General features: G+C 39.2%; 1 protein-coding gene across 1 annotated transcript in view; it reads left to right on the top strand.

The window, feature by feature from the left end:
- LOC126253372 (inactive selenide, water dikinase-like protein) overlaps positions 1-11,177 on the top strand; it is a 77,957-nt gene extending 66,780 nt beyond the window's left edge. Inside the window, exon 2 of the mRNA XM_049954653.1 lies at positions 10,932-11,177. The gene's annotated coding sequence lies outside the window, so the exon portion shown is untranslated. The remainder of the gene's footprint in view (positions 1-10,931) is intronic.
- Positions 11,178-18,990: the final 7,813 nt, after the last annotated feature.

The raw sequence follows: 18,990 nt of genomic DNA, 5'->3' as shown, positions 1-18,990 counted from the left end.
TCAAAATAATCTCCTCTGCTTAACATAGGAGCACCCCTGTTCCCTTCGGACTCCACACACACCTATTCCCATTTGGACCTCTCTCTCTGCACTGCCCAGCTTGCCCATTGTCTTGAGTGGTCCATCCTCTCTGGCACCTATTCGAGTGACCAGTTTTTGTATATTATCTGTTTGCTGACGTGTGCCCCACCTACGAGCACACCCGAATGGCAGCTTACTAAAGCCAACTGGAGGCTTTATTCCTCCCTGGCGACCTTTGATGAACATTATTTCTCCAGTTGTGAGACCAGATAGAATATCTTACAAACATTATCCTTACCACTTCAGAATGTTCCATTCCTGATACTTCCTCTTTAGCACACTGTGTCAGAGTCCCTTGGTGGACTGAGATGTACTGCAACGCAATTTGCGCCTGGAGACGTGCTCCCTGCATTTTTAACTGTCATCCTATGAAGGCAAACTGCATTTGTTAAAAACAGTTACATGCACAGTGTCGGCATGCTCTTTGGGATAGCAAAAATGCTAACTGGATTTCATTCACTAATTCTTTCAACAATTCCAGTCCCTCTTCTGTCGTGTGGGCCAACCTCCGATGGGTCTCTGGGACCAATATCCATTCCCCAATTTCCAGCCTAACAGTAGCATACAATGACATTGTGGACTCTATTGCCATCTCCAACACTTTGGGCCGCTATTTTGTGAAGATTTCTAGCTCCTCCCACTATCGCCCTGCCTTCCTCCATCGGAAACGAGTGGAGGAAGCTCGGGCGATACACTTCTCTTCTCAGAATCGTGAGTGCTACACTGCGCTTTTACCATGAGGGCTTTAGATGGTCCTCTCAGTTCATCATGATACCCCACCCCAGGGCCAGACGATGTTAACATTCTGATGTTGCAGCATCTTTCTATTGCGGGCAAGCACTCTTCTTCTTCATACGCACAAGCGCACCTGGGCAGATGGCACGTTTCCAGACATTGGCGTGAAGCCACTGTCATACCCATACCTAAGTCCGGTAAGGACAAATTCATTCCTTATAGCTACCACCCCATTTATCTCACCAGCTGTTTTTGCAAGGTCATGGAATGTATGGTTCATGCCTGGCTGGTATGACGGCTTGAGTCTCACAGTTTACAAACCACTGCACAGTGTGGATTTAGAGCGTGGCGGCATTCTGCAGTTGACCATCTCGTCACTTTGTCCACACATCATGAGTTGTTTTCTGTGGAAATCCTAGACTGTGGCCGTATTCATTGATTTGGAGAAAGCCCACGACACCTGCTGGAGGATTGTTATCCTCTGTACTCTCTACAAGTGGGGTTTCCGTGATGATTTTGCCATCTATTGCACTTCTCCTCAACCTGTCTCATTGAGCATGGTATTCAGGAGTGGCTCAATTGTCTTTACTCACCTGGCAGCCCACTGTACGCAGTCCCTTAGTGGCCTACATGTCCTCAGTGGGGAGCAGATTGAGCCACTCTCCTCTGTTCATACTGGTTACCTTGTCCGTTTGAAACTAGACTTCGTGTTTTGTTTTGCATATGCATGTCCATCCCTCTTATGCTGTCTCAATACTATCCACCATCGTGGCATTCTGTTTGGCCACTGGCACATTTTACACTAGCCTGGTTGAGAGTCTGTGTGCAGAAGCTGCTGAAATACCACTGTCCTCCCGCCGTGACTTTCTCGTCGGCAGATATGCATGCCATTTGTTTGCCATGCCTGGCAACCCATCCTATGCCGCCTCCTTCGATGACTCCTTTGATCGCCAGTATGGGACTCGTCCCTCTTCTCTCTTACCTACTGGAGTTCACGTTTGGCTCTTGCTCAGGCAGCTTAACTTCACACTGCCTGCAGCTTACTCAGTTGGTGTAAACCCATCACCACCTTGGCTTTGTGCAGTGGCCTGTGTTCACCTTGGCCTTTATTTGCTTCCTAAGGACACTGCTCCAGGCCTCGCTTTATCGCCTCCAGTTTTACAACCTTTGCATGGAACTTTCGCGATAGTACCTTTTGTGTACACTGATGGCTCCCGAACTGACCTTGGTGTTGGTGTGCCTCCGTACTGGCACAGATGTTTTTCAGTATCACCTTTCGGAATACTGCTCAGCATTTACAGCAGAGCTCTTTGCCCCGTATCAAGCCACGCTGTACCTCTGACAATGCAGGCTTTTCAATTGCCTTGTCTGTTCCGACTCTGTGCCCTTCAAAGCCCCTGTGTGTTGTACACCATCCAGCCCCTACTGAAATGGGTCCAGGAAAGATGTCACTTGTTCATGATGGAGCCACTGTGATGTTTATGTGGGTTCACAGTCACGTCAATCTAACAGGAAATGAGGCCGCTGACACTGCTGCACAGGGTGCAGTCTTCGTACCTCAGCCCATTAGTTCTTACTTTCCCTCCGATGATCTCTGTGTTGTCGTCTGCAGCAGGTGGTGTCACTTTGACGTTACTACCAGTCCTCCCTTCACAGAAAAAAGCTCCGGGTTATTAAGCTTCTCCCAGCCACTTGAACGACCTCTTCTCGGTCCTCTCGCCATGAGGAAATCATTTAACCTAGGTTACATTTTGGTTGTCTTCGTGTTCTACAGTTCTAATTGGATGCATTATGACTCTAGTTATTTTTGTGCCGTAAAACAAAATAGACAAACCAGGCATCTTGTCGATTGCTTCTCAACCCCACAACGTGTATCACTTGGGGTACTCAAGAGGTGCTGGTGCAAAGTTAAGACTGTTCTTAAGTGCTGAAATGGCACCCGTGTCAATATGTCTTCGCGTATTGATACAGTTCGTTCAGTAGATTTTCGTTCTGCACCGTGTTGCTGTTGAGAGAACCTGATGAATTTCTCATTCTGTTTCTTTGATAACACCTGTTGTGCTATGGTAGCCACATTGATCCACTCCTAATCTAGTTCCGAGGGTGGACAGCCAGTAGCTTGCGACCATTTGAATTAGCTCACAACCATTTTAATCCAGCTGCCTCCTAGTGAAATGTAAGCTTCCCCACAGCAGGGCAGAGTTGGCATGATGATAGATTCTTCTGGCTGCCAAAGTGTTCATGTGATGACGCAACATGACAAATCTTGGAATAGTTTTTCTCATCTTGGCAGCGTAGCAGGAAGGTTAGAGAGCTTAACAGGTACCCTTCTTAGCACACAGTTTCCCCAGGCATTTAATGCTGCACCATGTTTCCTCTATGTAAAGGTATGTAATGTATGAATGTGTGGTCTTGCAGTGATATGAATTAATAAAATTTTCCAGGACTTCCAGCTGAGTCAGGTGGTTAACTTCCCACGAACTTTCAACTGAGTTCTCCTCAGTCATTCTCAAGTGGTAAAAGACTGCCGTGTCGCTGTTGCCTCACTGTTATATAGCAGAACTGCTGGCTGTGACGTCACTGATGCTGTCTTCCTTGCCAACTGTGGTAATGTTTATGTCCCTTGTCTGTCGTGGTGAGCTACAAACTGCCATCCTCATTGATGATGTTTTCAAATATTTTTATTTGTACCACTTCTTTTATGATGCCTCCCAAAATCCCTTCATCCTCCTAATGACAGATGAGGTTGAAGCATTTGTGATAGCTGGCAAGGAAGAGGGCACCAGTGATGTCACAATCAGCAACATGGCTATATAACACGGAGGGTACAGCACTCATTTACCACTTGACAATTTCCGAGGAGAACTCGCTTGAAAGCTTGTGAGATAGTAACCAACCGATGCGGATAGAAGCGCAAGAAGATCTTAATAATTTATATTGCAACGATACCATGCATCCACATTAATCCCCCCCCCCTCTTCACTCCCTCCCTCTAAGTTAAATGTTATATAACTATGTTTAAAATATTGCAAGAAAAGTTTAAACCAAATATTAGTTCTACTCAAAAGAATGTCACCTTCCCTCCATGGATTCCCATTTGAGTTCTGGGAGCAACTCCATATTACTTGTGTGTTGTTCAAATTTACTGGTAGCAAATCAAAAAGCCTGCTCCTAAATTGCTTTGTCGTCATCCTTTAATCCAGCCTGATTTGTATGCCAAACACTCAAACACTAATCAGCAATACATCACACTATAGTTCAATTCTTTTATCTTGGCGGGTCGCGCATGCCTGCCCAGACGCGGGAGATTGCTGCGTTGCCAGTTGCACGCGCCAAGAGAAGCAGCGCCATAGTATAGTATAGTTCGCAAACTTACGTTTAGGGGGGAGCGCGCAGTTTATGAAGAGACGTGCTCCCCGCATTCTGCGCTTTGCGCGATTTTGTCGTCACTGCACTGCTCACCTGTGCAGACACATGGTGTTCAGACTGCTTTGACACACTTATCATTCGATTTCACAAAAACTATTTGGCCCAAAAATTTGATTTTTTACACATCTTCTTGACTGATACCTTCCCCCCATAAATGACTTAATTTTGTTTCGATGTTCAACGCAGTTATTGTGCAGCATTAAATGTAGCAAACCATTCCACGAAATTTTGAAGAGTTTGCAGTAGTAAAAGCCCACAGCGCATACTTTCTGTACGGTCGATTGTAGTTGCCACTAGAAATTTCAAAAAATTACATTCAAACGAATAAAATTCATGAAATAAGACTTCGATATTGTTTTCAAGTAAAAAAAAATATTAGGCACCGAACAAGATTTGAACTCAGAACCTTTAGCTTAGTAGCCCAACACCTTAACCATTACGCTAACGCATCTCATCGTTCAACCGGATTCCTAGAGAATTTTAATGAGTCACGCAAAATACCGACACTGTTGGTATGACTATGAATTACTCAAGTTTCGTCGAAGTACAATAGGAAATAAATAATTACCGCTGTTCTTTTTTGCGAAAAAGCGGTTAGTGAGAATGAATTTCCTTGCTATCGCCTGAATTAGGAGACTTATTGGTTATTAATTAGTTAATAGAATATGAAGAAGCAGTTGGTATAAAGAATGCTTTTTCCAAACTTTCTTTTATAGAAAGTCTGCTATCAAGACATTGCTTTTGTTCAGTTACTTTATTTATGACTGAACGTTTCTAAAACTGAAGACACTCGTCCGTGCTCTGTACTGCAGTCGAGCTCTGGAAACTTCGTTCTCTGTTCATTGGCTGACTGTGTTTTGTGACATCAGATGCGCAGAACGAACCTAAACTCGGCCGCCGTCGTAAATGATGCGCACTTTAGTGTGCTAAATACAATCTCCTTTACAGGTGAACCACTTTCCTAAAATTCTCCTCTTTAACCAAAGTTGACTATTTGATTGACATTTTCATTGCGTTTCATACTGGTTTGCAACGTCACGCCCGGATATTTAATAAATGTTGTATCTCCCTACAGTCACTCGGCGATGACACCTTCTCTTACACCACAGCATTATCAGCAGGCTGATACTTATCCTGTCTCCCAGATCATTTATGTTTATAGACAATAACAGCGGTCCTGTTACAATACAGTTCCATCACTTTTTGTGTAAAACTGCTGTGCAACAGTCAGGACCATCGTAAAACATTAGATCAGTGAAAAGTGCAAAGTTAGGAAATGTAGGAATAGTACTAACCACGTAGCTTGCATGACAAAGAGACAGTTAGGCTTGTCCATTTAGGTTAGTGCATCGTTGCCTCTGTCGTAGAGCAGTAATGTTATTTTGAATTACTCTGTGAGGTTGAGTAATGACAGTATTCTTACTTACTGATAAACTAATAATTTATTGCTTGGATGAAGCTTGTAATTACTTAAATTATTGTATTTAAATTAGTGAGACAGCTTGCTACTTTTCTCTTGTTTTTAAGGTAAAGTGTGTAAATTTTTAAACTTATTCAATTCTTTTTTGATAACAATTTTTGGTCTTATTGGATTTTCATATTGAAGGCCTTTCTCTGGGTTTCTCTGTAGATATTTGTAAATTAAATTTGTTGCTCACATGATTTGATTTAGATACTATCTTATCTTCTAATCACCTACAAACATTATTCTTAAGTTACTGTTGCAAATTGTCAAGTTGCCTCATCTCTGTATGTCATCTTTTATGACTTCGTCTTCTATGTGTTGAATAGTGCTGATGATAGCAGGTGCTTCGATCTGATTCTTGTTTTATGTTTGCTGTAAGATTAACCATATAGCGTAAGTGTTATTACCTGATGTTACTCATTTTGATGTTTATATCTGTCTTTTTGTTACATAAAGAGAGAAGGTTCTATGGAGCTCTTCTCATTTCGAAAAATAATAAATAAATTCCACAAACCTATTCAAAGGACCTGTTCATTCTGTTTAATAAAACTTCAATTTCTCACCAAATAACAAAGCAACTTTGAAAATTATGGACTTGATGGTAGTATGAACCTGTTTCAGTAATTGACACTTGTTTCTTATTCATTATTTATTATTATTATTATTATTATTATTATTATTATTATTATGTCAGATAGACCGAGGCTGTTATAGCCTTTCTTGTAAATTTGCAATCTAGTGTCCTCAGTCCATTTAGGTACAAAACTGGTGACAAATATCTTTATGTAATGATAAATTTTGGTATTATTTTTTGCAGATTTCAGTTTTATTTAAGCCATTTTCTGTTATTTTCACAAAATTTCTGTTCATATTGTGGTAGTAAGCATCAAACAGTTGAGTATTTAAAAATTTTGTTTTAACAACAGAATCAGGTTGTGGTAGGGTAGTGATGAAATACTCAGACAGCAAGGTTTGTGTGGCTAAGAAAAATTCCAGATTGAGCACAAGACTCGCAGGACTGTCAGTGTCAATCTCAAAATATTTTTTCAGTGAATGTATTATCTTCATTCCATTGACATGGAATTCCATTCTGTTGGCAGTGAGAATGAATAGTGCGTATTTTATTTATTCAATGTTCTTAGGAGTCTGATCCAGAATGCATTTGATTTCCAGTGTTGGTTGAATAATTTTAAATGTTTCTTGCAGAATGGCTGGTGCTAAGAAGTTACATTCCACTATTAATAATTTCTCTCTCTGAGCTAGTCAGTCCTATGCAAGCCGCTGAACCTCTGCATAACTGATGCAACCGAAGTCGATTTCAGCCCGCTTACTTTATTCAGACATTGATATCTTTGTGCCATTTTACCCCCTACACTTTCTTTCTTTACCAAATTGACATCTTATTTATGAACCAGGATCATTTTATATTAAATGCTAACAGATTTCTGTTTTTGAAATATTATTTTGTAGCTATTGTCAGTCTGCATTTATATCTTCTCTAGTATAACTGTTTGCTTCCCAAATTTCAGAACTCGGTCAATTGCTTTCAGTGCCTCATTTTGTAACCTACAGTAATTCCATCAGCCTCGATTGCTTTAACTAGACTACTTTACATTACTCTTTTATGTTTCTCAATGTTAGTTCTGTAATCTATTTTCAAAAAATGCACTTCAGAGTCTTTTGCCATCTAACTGCAGTCTGGTATCTATACAGGTTGTATATAACATTTCCCTCCCTGTGTTACAAAAACTTCCTCTCACTCTGTAAACATAGATTTGTCTTCCTTTAACCATCTTCTAAAGTAAGTTGTAGGAGGGTCATTATTGCATTGTGTGCTCCTACTTTACTTTGTAACCCAAAGGGATCCGTTAGTTCCGTCTGTCACAGATAATACGCAGAAAGTTAAATGTGTTGTATTGAGCCAATTGTAGGTGATCTTGACGTCCCATAAAAAGTTAATTCAATACATTTTGTGATAAATCCCACAAAAAAATAATTCATATGCCACAGTGGAAGGTTTGGTTTTGGACAACTGTGCCTTCAGTGATGTGAAATTTGCATTTAAAAGCAAGGCATGGCATACATCCTTTTTATGGAAAGTTTTTGGTGGAATCTGGATAATGTAGAAGTAAAGTGGGCCACTTCACTGAAAAGTAGAAGCATTAAGCTCTTGACAGGCACACGACAGAATCAAAACATGCTAGCTTATGAAAAATCCTTTAATGAGCTAAAGCACGCATATGCAACTACTCCTCCCCCCCACGCGCGTACACACACACACACACACACACACACACACACACACACACACACACACACACACACCGAGTGGTCTAAGATGAGGGTGTTGTCAGGTAGGCAGCAGGTATACAGGATAGCAATGTGACATGCAGATGTGTTGAGCAGGACATTAGAGATAAATCACTACTTCACGACCTGTGCCTAACACATTGGATTGCATTCGGGAGGACGGTGGTTGAGATCCTTGGTTGACCATCCTGATTTAGGTTTTCCGTAATTTCTATAAATTAATCTAGGCACAGGCCGAGATGGTCCCAGTGAAAGGGAACGGCTGATTTTCTTCCCCATTGTTGCCACAATCCATCTAATGACCTTGATGTTGATGGCATGTTAAACCCAACACACACACACACACACGAGGAAATGTGCTAATTTTGGAACTGGCAGCAGAGGGATGAAGGGAAACGAAGTTGGATGGAGGAGGAAAAGGACTGGTGAGGTTTAAGAAATGGAAATAGTTGTGGGAAATTCACCCCGATCTGTGGACATGGGGTTACTTATCGAGCGGGATTAGAGGAAAAGACAGATTGTTGGTATCTGTACTGGACAAGATTTGAAAACTGGATAACTTAAATGTGGAAGAACAGGTAATAAGCAAGACAGAGATTACTGAAAAATATCCTGAGAAAGAGGCCAGGTGGGAGAGGTGGATGAGAAAAGTCAGAAAATATTCATAAAAAATAGAGGATAAAAGGAACAGATAATGAAAGGAAAAACTGAGAACACAGGATTTAACATAAATTTAGGCCACATTGATAGTGGAAACCAAGACAATTCTTTCATGTTAAATATATGGTGAAACAGGCACCTACACATGCTATCTGGATTCTCCCCAACATAAGTTTCTTGGAACTTAGCACATGAGAACTGGCTTTGTGGTCTTTGCTTGGTTTTCGGCACCCGCCTAAATTTTATGGTAATTTCTGTGGTCTTGGCATTTCCATTCATTAACTATTCCTTTCTTTCACTTCCTTTTATCTTTTAGTGCTTAATGGCCTTTTCCCCTTGGCTTCACCCGCCAGGCTTCACCCGCACATGCATTATACACGTACATTGAACACACTACCTTCTTCCCTCTCTGTGTCCATCTCATCCTCCTGCCTTTCATTTCCTCATCTCCACTCTTTGCCTCTTCATCTCCTCCTCCCCCCTCGTTCTCCATTTCCTCCATCCCCTCTCTGACCGTATATTCCTCCCCCTCTCTCCTTCCACCTCTGCCCCCATCTTCTCCGTTTCCATGTCTGCCTCCCTCCCTCTCTTTCCATCCCCTGCTGTATCCATCTTAACATGTCCCCAGCCATGCTCATTGGCACATGTAAGCCCTGCTGTACAATTCAATAAAATAGGCCGACACTATTCCCACAATATGCCTGTGATGCAGGCTGCACATCAGGGGTTTGAAAATCATTTATTTGCCCCTGACATACAGGCTGCCATGCAAAGCAGATCCATAAAGCTTGGCCAGTACCACTGCAACATAAAACACCAGTCATGTAGGGCAGTCTAACAGGGCCCAGAAAAATTTTTGTTGTGCCTGTCATGTAGGCTGCCCTGCAAAGCAGGTTGATTTTGCAGGCCTCTACTGTTCCTGCACAACATGCCTGCTGTGCAGGGCAGCCTATGTGCCAGGGACTGCAAAGAAACTTTTTGCACATATCTCCCCTCTATTGGAGCTGCTACTTGAGAGTCCAGCTGTTTCTGTGCCAAATTTAGAACTTTCTAAACAAATTTTCCCTTTCCCCTCTCCTGTCTAACATGTATTATGCACTTAGTTCTCTGCTCTTATGAAACTTTCGCAGTATTTTTACAGTGAACTCCCATCTTGCTTATTACCATATCTTCTGCATTTAAGTTGTTTGGTTTTCAAATCTCATCTGGTGTGGGTACCAACAGTGTAAGCCTTTCCCTTTCCTGTCCAGTAAGTTTACCCTGACTTGAGGTTTATTCCATCCCTCTACATTTTCCTTCAGCTCTACTGTGAGGAGGAATCATTGGCTCCAAAATATCACACTTTTCCTCATTTTGTATGTATTTGTAGTATACCTCTTGTAATTATTTATAGAATTCTGTTGTAGCCAAACTTCATCTGGGCCATGTAGTAAAAGTGGTGATGAACACCATCTCCTAGTTTTTTTTTATAAAATGCAGAAGTGAGTTTTTAAATTTTATATATGCAAACAGCTATTCTTGTTAACACTTTTCTCCCTCTTACCAATTTTTACCATGCTGAATCTGCATACAGTTATTTTGTTGTCCGTTTTTGCAGCAGTAGTCATAATCGAATTCTCACAGCTTTTATTATTATTATAGTGCTTGTTAGTAATGTGCGTATCATGAGTGCAGTAAAAGACATTTCTAAGAATGGGTAGTGGACACACTGTGCCTGGATGTCTGGCGTTGTTTATTAGATTAGCTCATTGGAAAAGCCGTATCTGTGTAGTTCTATCTTAAGTATTGACGCACGCTGTCTAGTTGCTTTGCTGAAAATATTCACTACTGGTTCCTTCAGCTCTATGCTGTGTCAGCATTTGCCTTTGCTAGTGTGAACCATTAAAATCCTGCCACTTTGATTGATGAATGTTCCTTCAGTATGGCAGAATCTGCTGGCTGTTGATCATAAATGAGTATGCATAAGCTAAATTGCAAAATGAGAGAAGAGTCAAATGTATGTCATTAAATGAATACGCAAATTAACTTTTGGGGAAAATTTAGTAATGAACTGAAGACCTCCGTAAGTTTAGGATATATTATATCATTATATATTATATAATTTATGAGCATTGAAATGCCTAATATCGATTTTCCTAGAAGTATATGTGGAATGAGATGCTAGTGTGAGTTTTTGCTCATTAGAATATTTTAGTGCATATTTAGATTTGTAAATATACTGTAACTATAATTGCCCACTGTTTCTTTCTAGGTTTTCAGGAGATAGTGAAACCCTACATGATTTACACTCACAGCAACCTCAGATATCAACCTGATTACTGGAAGAAATGTTTTAAGTTCATGGGAACTTAAAAACTGACAGCACAATGTTAACATTGTCATCATGTTACTACATAAATTATCTTGTTTCAAATGTTTTTGAATCATGTAAATATTCATTTGTTTGCACATGCTGAATGAAATGAATTTAAACAAATTATTGCTTTTAGCTTTTGAACAGTGGTTTCTTTATTGAACTGTTGAATTAATTTGTGGTAACCTGAAGTTTATGGGGAATGTTATATTCTTCTGTAACCTTAACTGTCAGAAATTCACCAAGTAGAGCAAGAAATTTATAGCAGTGTTCATATTTTACTGACTGAATGCCACATTTAGAGATATGACTTTTAGGACTGTGGAAGTTGATGTAGCCAATTGTGTATATAGTAGACCATTATTCTGTCCTGGTTGAAAATAGCACTCTCCTGTTGTGCTTCATTACATAGAGTATCAATAAATGCCATGAACATTTTTTGCATTATTTTAAGAGATTATTGAAATAGAAAGAATATGTAACAAATGTTGAAAGAGTAGATCTGAAAGAAGCTTTGCTTTTTCTGGTGCCATCAGAGGGAGCATATACATTGTTAGAGTGGTTTATATTTGCACATATTTTTTTAAAATCCTTGTCTTGTGCATTTCATATTCTTAGCTTAAGCAGTTACATTTTAGAAATAGCTTATTTTTCACATTAGTATTATATCAATCATATTATCTCATTTGTAACTGGAGGGAGTTGAAATATGTACTATGCCTTAATATCTTCAAGGTATTGCGTTTGAAGTGAACTATGTGACAGTTTGATAGTATGGCAAGACGATTGACTGTGTGGAATTCTATCAAAGACAGAAATTTATTTTGAGAGAAGTGGAAGTTATTTAGAGTATCAGATTTTAATATTAGAGTCTTACATTTATGAAGTGATTCCTATTCTGAATTTAACCAACTTTGTTTGCAAATATATAGTTCATTTCAGCATGAATTTCTGTTAAATGTTCTGTTGGTTTAAATTGGTTTGGATTTTATGTAATTATAGGGATGTAATACCTAAAATCAGAACAAATATCCTACAATACATATAAGTTCTGCTTATATTGTTATTTGTGTTGATAAGGTTTATTTACATATTGACAACTTTGCTCTTTGATGTATTTTTTGTCCCCCTCATGCTTGGTTATGTAATGTTCTGATTTTGTTACATAGTTCGTAATAATACAATAAAGTTTGTCATATAACATTTACTACAACTACAGAAAGTTTTGTTTTAAAATGTAAGAATTTTAATGTAAGATTTTGGGCAAGCAAAGGCTAGAATTTTATGACAAAAATTATTCTGGGAGGAAAATAAAAGTAAACTGTGAAAAAAAGTTGTGTTTATTATCATATAAATAAAAGTATGATAATTATTAATATTGTTACTTGGAAGTGTCATTGTCATTATGAAAATTTATGTAGATGGAAGTAATTTATTATGTGATTCGCTTTGGAACAAACGCAAACTGAATTTTGTGTGTAAGGTTCTCTATCATGCACAGTCTTCCTTATCTGCCTCCTATGGCATTTTGCTAGACATTTGTGACACTTGCATTGATTAAACAAACCCATGATGAATTGTACAGTTCTTTAAACCTTCTGTAGCTCTTCTATTGGTCTGACTTGATTAGGGTCCAGGCTGGTGTACAAAACAAAGGGATTGGTTGAGTGAGGGTTTTGTAAAAATCTTTCTTGTAAGCTGTGTAATCAGTGTTGCCTGTTTATCTGTGTTATTTACATTTGTTTACTCATAATTAGCAGCCAGTCTTTGCTCAGTGTGCTAATCATCTGCAAGTTGATCCAGATTTTGTAGTGATTCCCTAACAGTTGTAACTACTTTGTCTGCAAACATCTTCGTAAGAATACAGATATCCACCAAGTTTATATATATACAATCATTAACAACAGTGGCATGGTGAACCCACTTTGAGGAATGCCAGAAGCATCTGGAATTTTATGACAGTTATGTCTGATGATGCCTCTCAATTAAGAAAGACATACTGAATACCGTTTGCTAGGAAGTCATCTGTCTTGCCTTGTGTGTTCTTAGTATTTGTTTACTGGGTGATGGCTTTCAGGAAGTAAAAAAAAAAATACAGCATCTACCTGAGCTCTATCTGCTGGTTTGTGCAGCTCCTGAATGAACAAAGAAAGCTGGATTTCATGTGATCAGCACTTGGTGTAAACCACTTAATTCCTACATACTATCTGTAATATCTCTAGAAAACTTGTAGTATGCAAGTGCAACATATGTTCCATAAATCTATAAACAACAATGTTAGGAAAAGAATAGATTGCTAGTCACCGTGAAGATTAGCTGTCGAGTTGCACACAGGCACAATGAAAAAGACACACATTATATCTTCTGTCCACAACCTTCTTCAGTAAATAAAACACACACATTCACACAGACAAGCACACATGGCCAGTGCCACTGGCAGGTCTGACCAGAATGATACTGTCAATATGAATAGCAATCTAGAGTGGGGTGGGGAAAGAGGGGTGATGGTACAGATGGGCGAGAGAGCTACTTGGCAAGGCGTTGCATGTGCAGCACTTGGAGGTGGGGTGCAGGGGAAAAAATGGTGAGTGGAAAAGGAAAGGAGCAGAGAAGGGGAAAAGACAGTCGGGTACATTGGCAGAGGGCAGCACACGAAGAGGGTGAGGGAATGTTGTTTTAAGGATAACACAATCTCTGCTCCTGAAATTATTTTGATCTCAATCTTTGGCAATATGCTGTTCCCACACCCTCCATCCAACAGTTTTTGCCCCCTTGTCCTGTCGCCTCCTCGCTTTTCGCATTCCCTCACCCTCTTGGTGTGCCGCCCTCAGCCAGGTACCTGCCCATTCTGTCTCCTTCCCCGCTCCTCTCCTTTTCCGCTCCTGATTTTCCCCTCCATATTCCACTTCCCGATGCTGCAGCTGGCAGTTTCTAGTCCCTGCGTGGCCCACCAGACAGTGCTCCCCCCCCCCCCCCCCAACTGTACCCCGCTATCCTCCCCCCTTCTCTGCCCCACTCCAGAATGCTGTTCACAGGACAGCCACATTCCAATCGGAGCAGCTAGCAGTAGTGGTCGCGCGTGTGTGTGTGTGTGTGTGTGTGTGTGTGTGTGTGTGTGTGTGTGTGTGTGTGTGCACGCACACTTCTTTGTTGAAGGTTTTAGCCGGAAGCTAGCAGTCTTTTCATCATGCCTTTCTGCAACTCAGTGGGTCATCTTTGCAGTAAGTAACAATCTATCTTTTTCCTAATATTTTTGATAGTCCAACTTTGAGTGTCCATAATTCTATAAAAAAGTTTATAACAGTGAGAATGTAACATACATATGCTAATCATTTGATAGAATATTGGAGACGTCAAAATATGGTTAATACAATTTCAGTTATGTAAAGCTACCATTAATAAGATCAGAGTTCTATTTACGCATTAATGCAACTTTTTTGTGAAAAGATACCTTTACATATTCACATAAGAAGACAATTTATAAACTGCATTCTGCCCAAATGTTCAGTTCATTGTTCATGAAATATTCAGCTGAGTAGTAGCATTGCTGAAGCAGAGTATCATGTAGCTTTTGTTTCAGTGAATCTAGGTTGATATGCAAAATGTTCTTGGGTTTTGATGGGTTATAAATTTTAATTCCCAAATTCTGGGGAGTTTTAGCATAGGAGTTTAAAACGCTGAGCAGGGAGCATAAAATTTTCTGTATTTATTATGAAAATGATAGTTGCTATTCACTGTACAGCGGAGATGCTGAGTCACAGATAGTCACTACAAAAAGACTGTTGGAAAGTGAGCTTGCCTTATTGAAAACACGCATGTGTGCATGCAACCACAGTGTCTGGCAGCTGGAGCCAGACTTGGCCAGAGACTGTGGCCGTGTGTTTGTGAGTTGTGTTTGCAGCCCCCCTCCCCGTGTGTGTGTGTGTGTGTGTGTGTGTGTGTGTGTGTGTGTGTGTGTGTGTGTGTGTGTGTGTTCTCCATGGTTTGTTTTTGTATTTCTTGTCTTATGAGTGTGATCAAAGCAGTTATTCTTGCATATTCTAAATTGGTACACCAAAAAAAATCAGATATATATAGAGGGTACTGTTAATGATTCCAAATTTTTATACAATGGATGACATGATTTCCTTGAGTGTACAGCAGACATTTCTAATAATTGTTTTCTGTAATTTCAGAATGCGCATTAGGTCACTAGAGTTTCCCAAAAAAATGCCACTGTACCTTACAATTGACTGGAAGTAGCTATGGTACACAATTTTCTTTGTGTCCCTGTCAGTGGCATTTGCCAATATTTGCATTGCAAAGCTACATAGTTTGTTTACTAGATATTCCACATGTTTATTCCCATTTAAATTCGGTTCATATTAAAAGTTTCATAGAATTCACGTCTGGATTTTGATTTTTATGGTTTGTCAGTTTCGTGGGGTGTTGACTGTTTTGTTCTGAACTGGATCACACGTGTTCTTGGGATGTTTCTAAGTGACCTATTGTACTGATGATGCTGACAGGAATGGTTTCATGCTCCTCAAGTAATACAGATGTGTCATCTGCAGATAAAACTGATGGGGCATTTATGTTGATTGACAGATTGTTACTGTAGAATAGAAACAAAATAGATTCTAGGATAGAACCTTGAGGGACGCTTTATATTACTGTCTTAGTATTTGGAAGAATAATTTGCTTCATTTGTAGAGACATCCACTCTTTGCTTCTTACTTCACATGTATGAAGTAAGCCAGTGTACAACACTACCTACTGCTAATTTCATACTTGTCAAGTTTATGGATAAGAAGTGAGTGATAAAAAGACAAAAGCTTTTGAGGACACAAAAGATCCTTGCAACTTTATTTGTATTGTCTAGTGATGTGCCAATGCTCTCCACAAACTTGTTAATATTTTTCAGTAACCTTCACTAAGCCAGAGTTCATTTAAACAAATGACTTCAATATTTTTGAACTTGAACAAAATTTGAAGCTCATCTAGTTTAGAACTTTCATCATCTGAGTATTCAGCATTTAATCCATTTACATTTTAGTGCACGATATATGCAACCTAGTCTCAGCTCTACTTACAGTTTTAGATTTACTATTGGTTGGAACTTGTTTAGATTCTTTAACATCCGTGAACATTCTACTACATGTTTCAGAACCCAGTCTGTTAAAATGTAAATCATCTTTCTCCAGACATTCCTAGTTTAAGAATTTACTAGGATCTATAAATACAGCTCCTACCCCATTACAGTACTCCTTGATTCTGAAATTTATTCTCACTATGTACAGTTTGCTCACTGATCTGTATATTATGTCACTTATTACAATCGTAGAAGCTTTGTAGAGGTCTATTGCTGTTGGAATAATGTTACTTGTCTCACTGGTGATTTCTACTGCACTGCTGATTCGAAGAGAATTTGTCTCTGTGTGTAGGAATACAATTTTGTATTTCAGCTGGCTTCGTCTTGTGAAGTTTCTTCCAAGCATATATTATTGAGGTGTTTATTGATCTGCTAAGACTTGATTTCTGGATGTACATCAATTTTTTCATTGGTACTTCGATATGTTTTTTGACATACTGTCACCAATAATGAGAAACTTGTCTTTGCCAGTATTGGTTTCATCATCTGAGCTGCGTATTTACTCTTGTGTTGTATGTCACTTTCGTCCACTTCTATTTATTTGGTGACTTACAGTCTTCAGTTTGTTCCAAAACTGCTACACATTGTTTTGAGGAGTGAGAAATTGTATCACTCAGCCCATTTTGGCATCTTTGTCCATTGTTAACGTTTTGCTCATTTCCTTGTTTATGGTCCACAACAACTGTTGTTTTCGTACAACTACGGTTCACTTGGCACTTCAGGTCTTTATTTTCTGCTGTCAATAATCATATTTCACTTTTCAAAATGTCTGTATCAATTAATAAGACTTTTATAATTTTATCAGTTGGTGTCACTGCTGAGGCTAAACAGATGTTTTCTTGTTCTAAAGAGTAGGAACACAATCACTATAGATTGTCACTAATGGATTTCAAATATACTTTTGTACATTTTTCATGTAACCAAAAGTTGTATGTAATGTACAGAATTCCTTCAACTCTGTCATCTATTTAGTGTGCATCCAAAGTTAAGTGCATTGGTGTTACAAGCTGTACTATTGGCTGGTGTGACCTGTGCCTTTTCTTTTAGGCAGTGTACTTGTATAATTTTATACTGTAGCAGTTCTTTCTATTTATGGCTGAAGTTTCATCAAGCTGTGTTACTTGGCAGTGACATATCATGCGGAAGGTATTTTTGTCCGTAAGTTTTGCACACCACTGTAGTAGGGAAAGTTCTGCCAGAATGAAAATAATTTTAAGAATAAAGGAGACCACTCACTATAAAGCAGTAGCGTTAGCTGTTGACAAGCACACACAATAGTGTGCCCTCTACATTTCTAGTTTGGTAAGTGGTTTCCTTTACCCTTAAATTATTTCCATTATAGGTCTATACTATGTAGAAATTTAACTTCATAGCTTCCAGCACTTGTAATTATACTATGATGACAACCTCTGGCTGGTTAAAATTAGTATCTGCATTTCGAAATGTTTGTTATTACAAGAAGATAGTCACTTTATCCGTTAAGTCATATTTTTCCAAAACTTTAAATCCTGACTTACCCCCCAAAATAAAGGGTTCCAGTGCATATAAGAATTCGTGTGTACCTAATGTTTAGATGTTGTACTTTCGGATTCTAGGATACTGATGTTCTGTTGTATACCTCCCAGATTACTCTATATGCTTTTTGTAATTAAAATGAAAGGGCAAGGTAGAAATTTCATGACTTTGACAGTGAAAGGCCATGTTACACTCATGCTGTTGGCTTCTTTGGGACATGACAATCCCATGCCGCTCTCACTATCTGGCTCCTGTTCTTCCTGTCGTTTGCCACTTCCTCGCATTTAGTGATACCCAGCATTCTGCAGTCTGAGATCGCCTTGTGTTACCATCTGCTTCTGGTCTCCCAGGGGGTCTGGAGCCTTCCATCTTCTTGTCGTATATCTGATGCACTATTCTGTAGTGGTCCATTCTAACATGGGCTGCCCATTGCAAATTTCTCGCTTTGGCGATGCTCGCTAACAAGGGTTGGTCAGTTAGCTTAATTAGTTCTTCATTGGATCTCCAAATCCATCTTTTGTATTACTTTGCCAAATGTTGGCCCAAAGATTTTTTTGTACGCTTTATTTAGGAAGTTTCGGTCGTGCTCCATACTTCAGCTCTGTATAGCCTGATGATTGCGTTGTAGAGTTTCAGCTTGGTTTTCCTCATCAAAAGTTTGGGAATAGAAGTTCTTGGAGGGAAAAGTAAACTTTATTTGCATTCTATAGTCAAGTTTAGTGTTAGACTTGTCTCTTATTGCAATCAGTTATATTTACACCTAGACATTTGGAATTGAGTGTGTTCTTGGAAGTGTCATTTTCTATGTGAAGGTTATCACATTGTCATGTAGTCATATTTTCCTGTCATATGATCATGTACTCTCTGTCTTCATTAATTTTTAAACTTATTTTCATGCCTGTTTCATTTAGTTTCTTGAACAGTTTATCAGTTTCATCACTGTTACTTCCTATTGGAACTAGGTCATCTGCATAGACCAGGATATTTTTTTTTTGTTTGACAGTGACACTCCCATTTGTTGCTCATTTGGTTTTTCTTACCAATTTTTCCCTGACAAGGTTGATAATAAGTGGGGATAGAATATCACCTTGCTTCAGTCCAGTTTTGTTCTCAAAAGTCTGATAGTCAGCCACAGTATGTCACCTTGCTTGCTGCCTTCTCCACATGTATTTTGACCAAGCTGATGAGTTTCTTGAGAATTCCATATTCTGCCACGATTTCCCATATCGTTTTTCTGTTCACCGAATTGTAGGATTTTTTGGAAGTATATGAACTGGTAATAGATACTCTTGTATTTACAATTTTTTTTTC

This window comes from Schistocerca nitens, chromosome 4, assembly GCF_023898315.1.
Source record: "Schistocerca nitens isolate TAMUIC-IGC-003100 chromosome 4, iqSchNite1.1, whole genome shotgun sequence".
Lineage (NCBI taxonomy): Eukaryota > Metazoa > Arthropoda > Insecta > Orthoptera > Acrididae > Schistocerca > Schistocerca nitens.
This window is presented reverse-complemented; position numbering and strand designations above follow the sequence as displayed.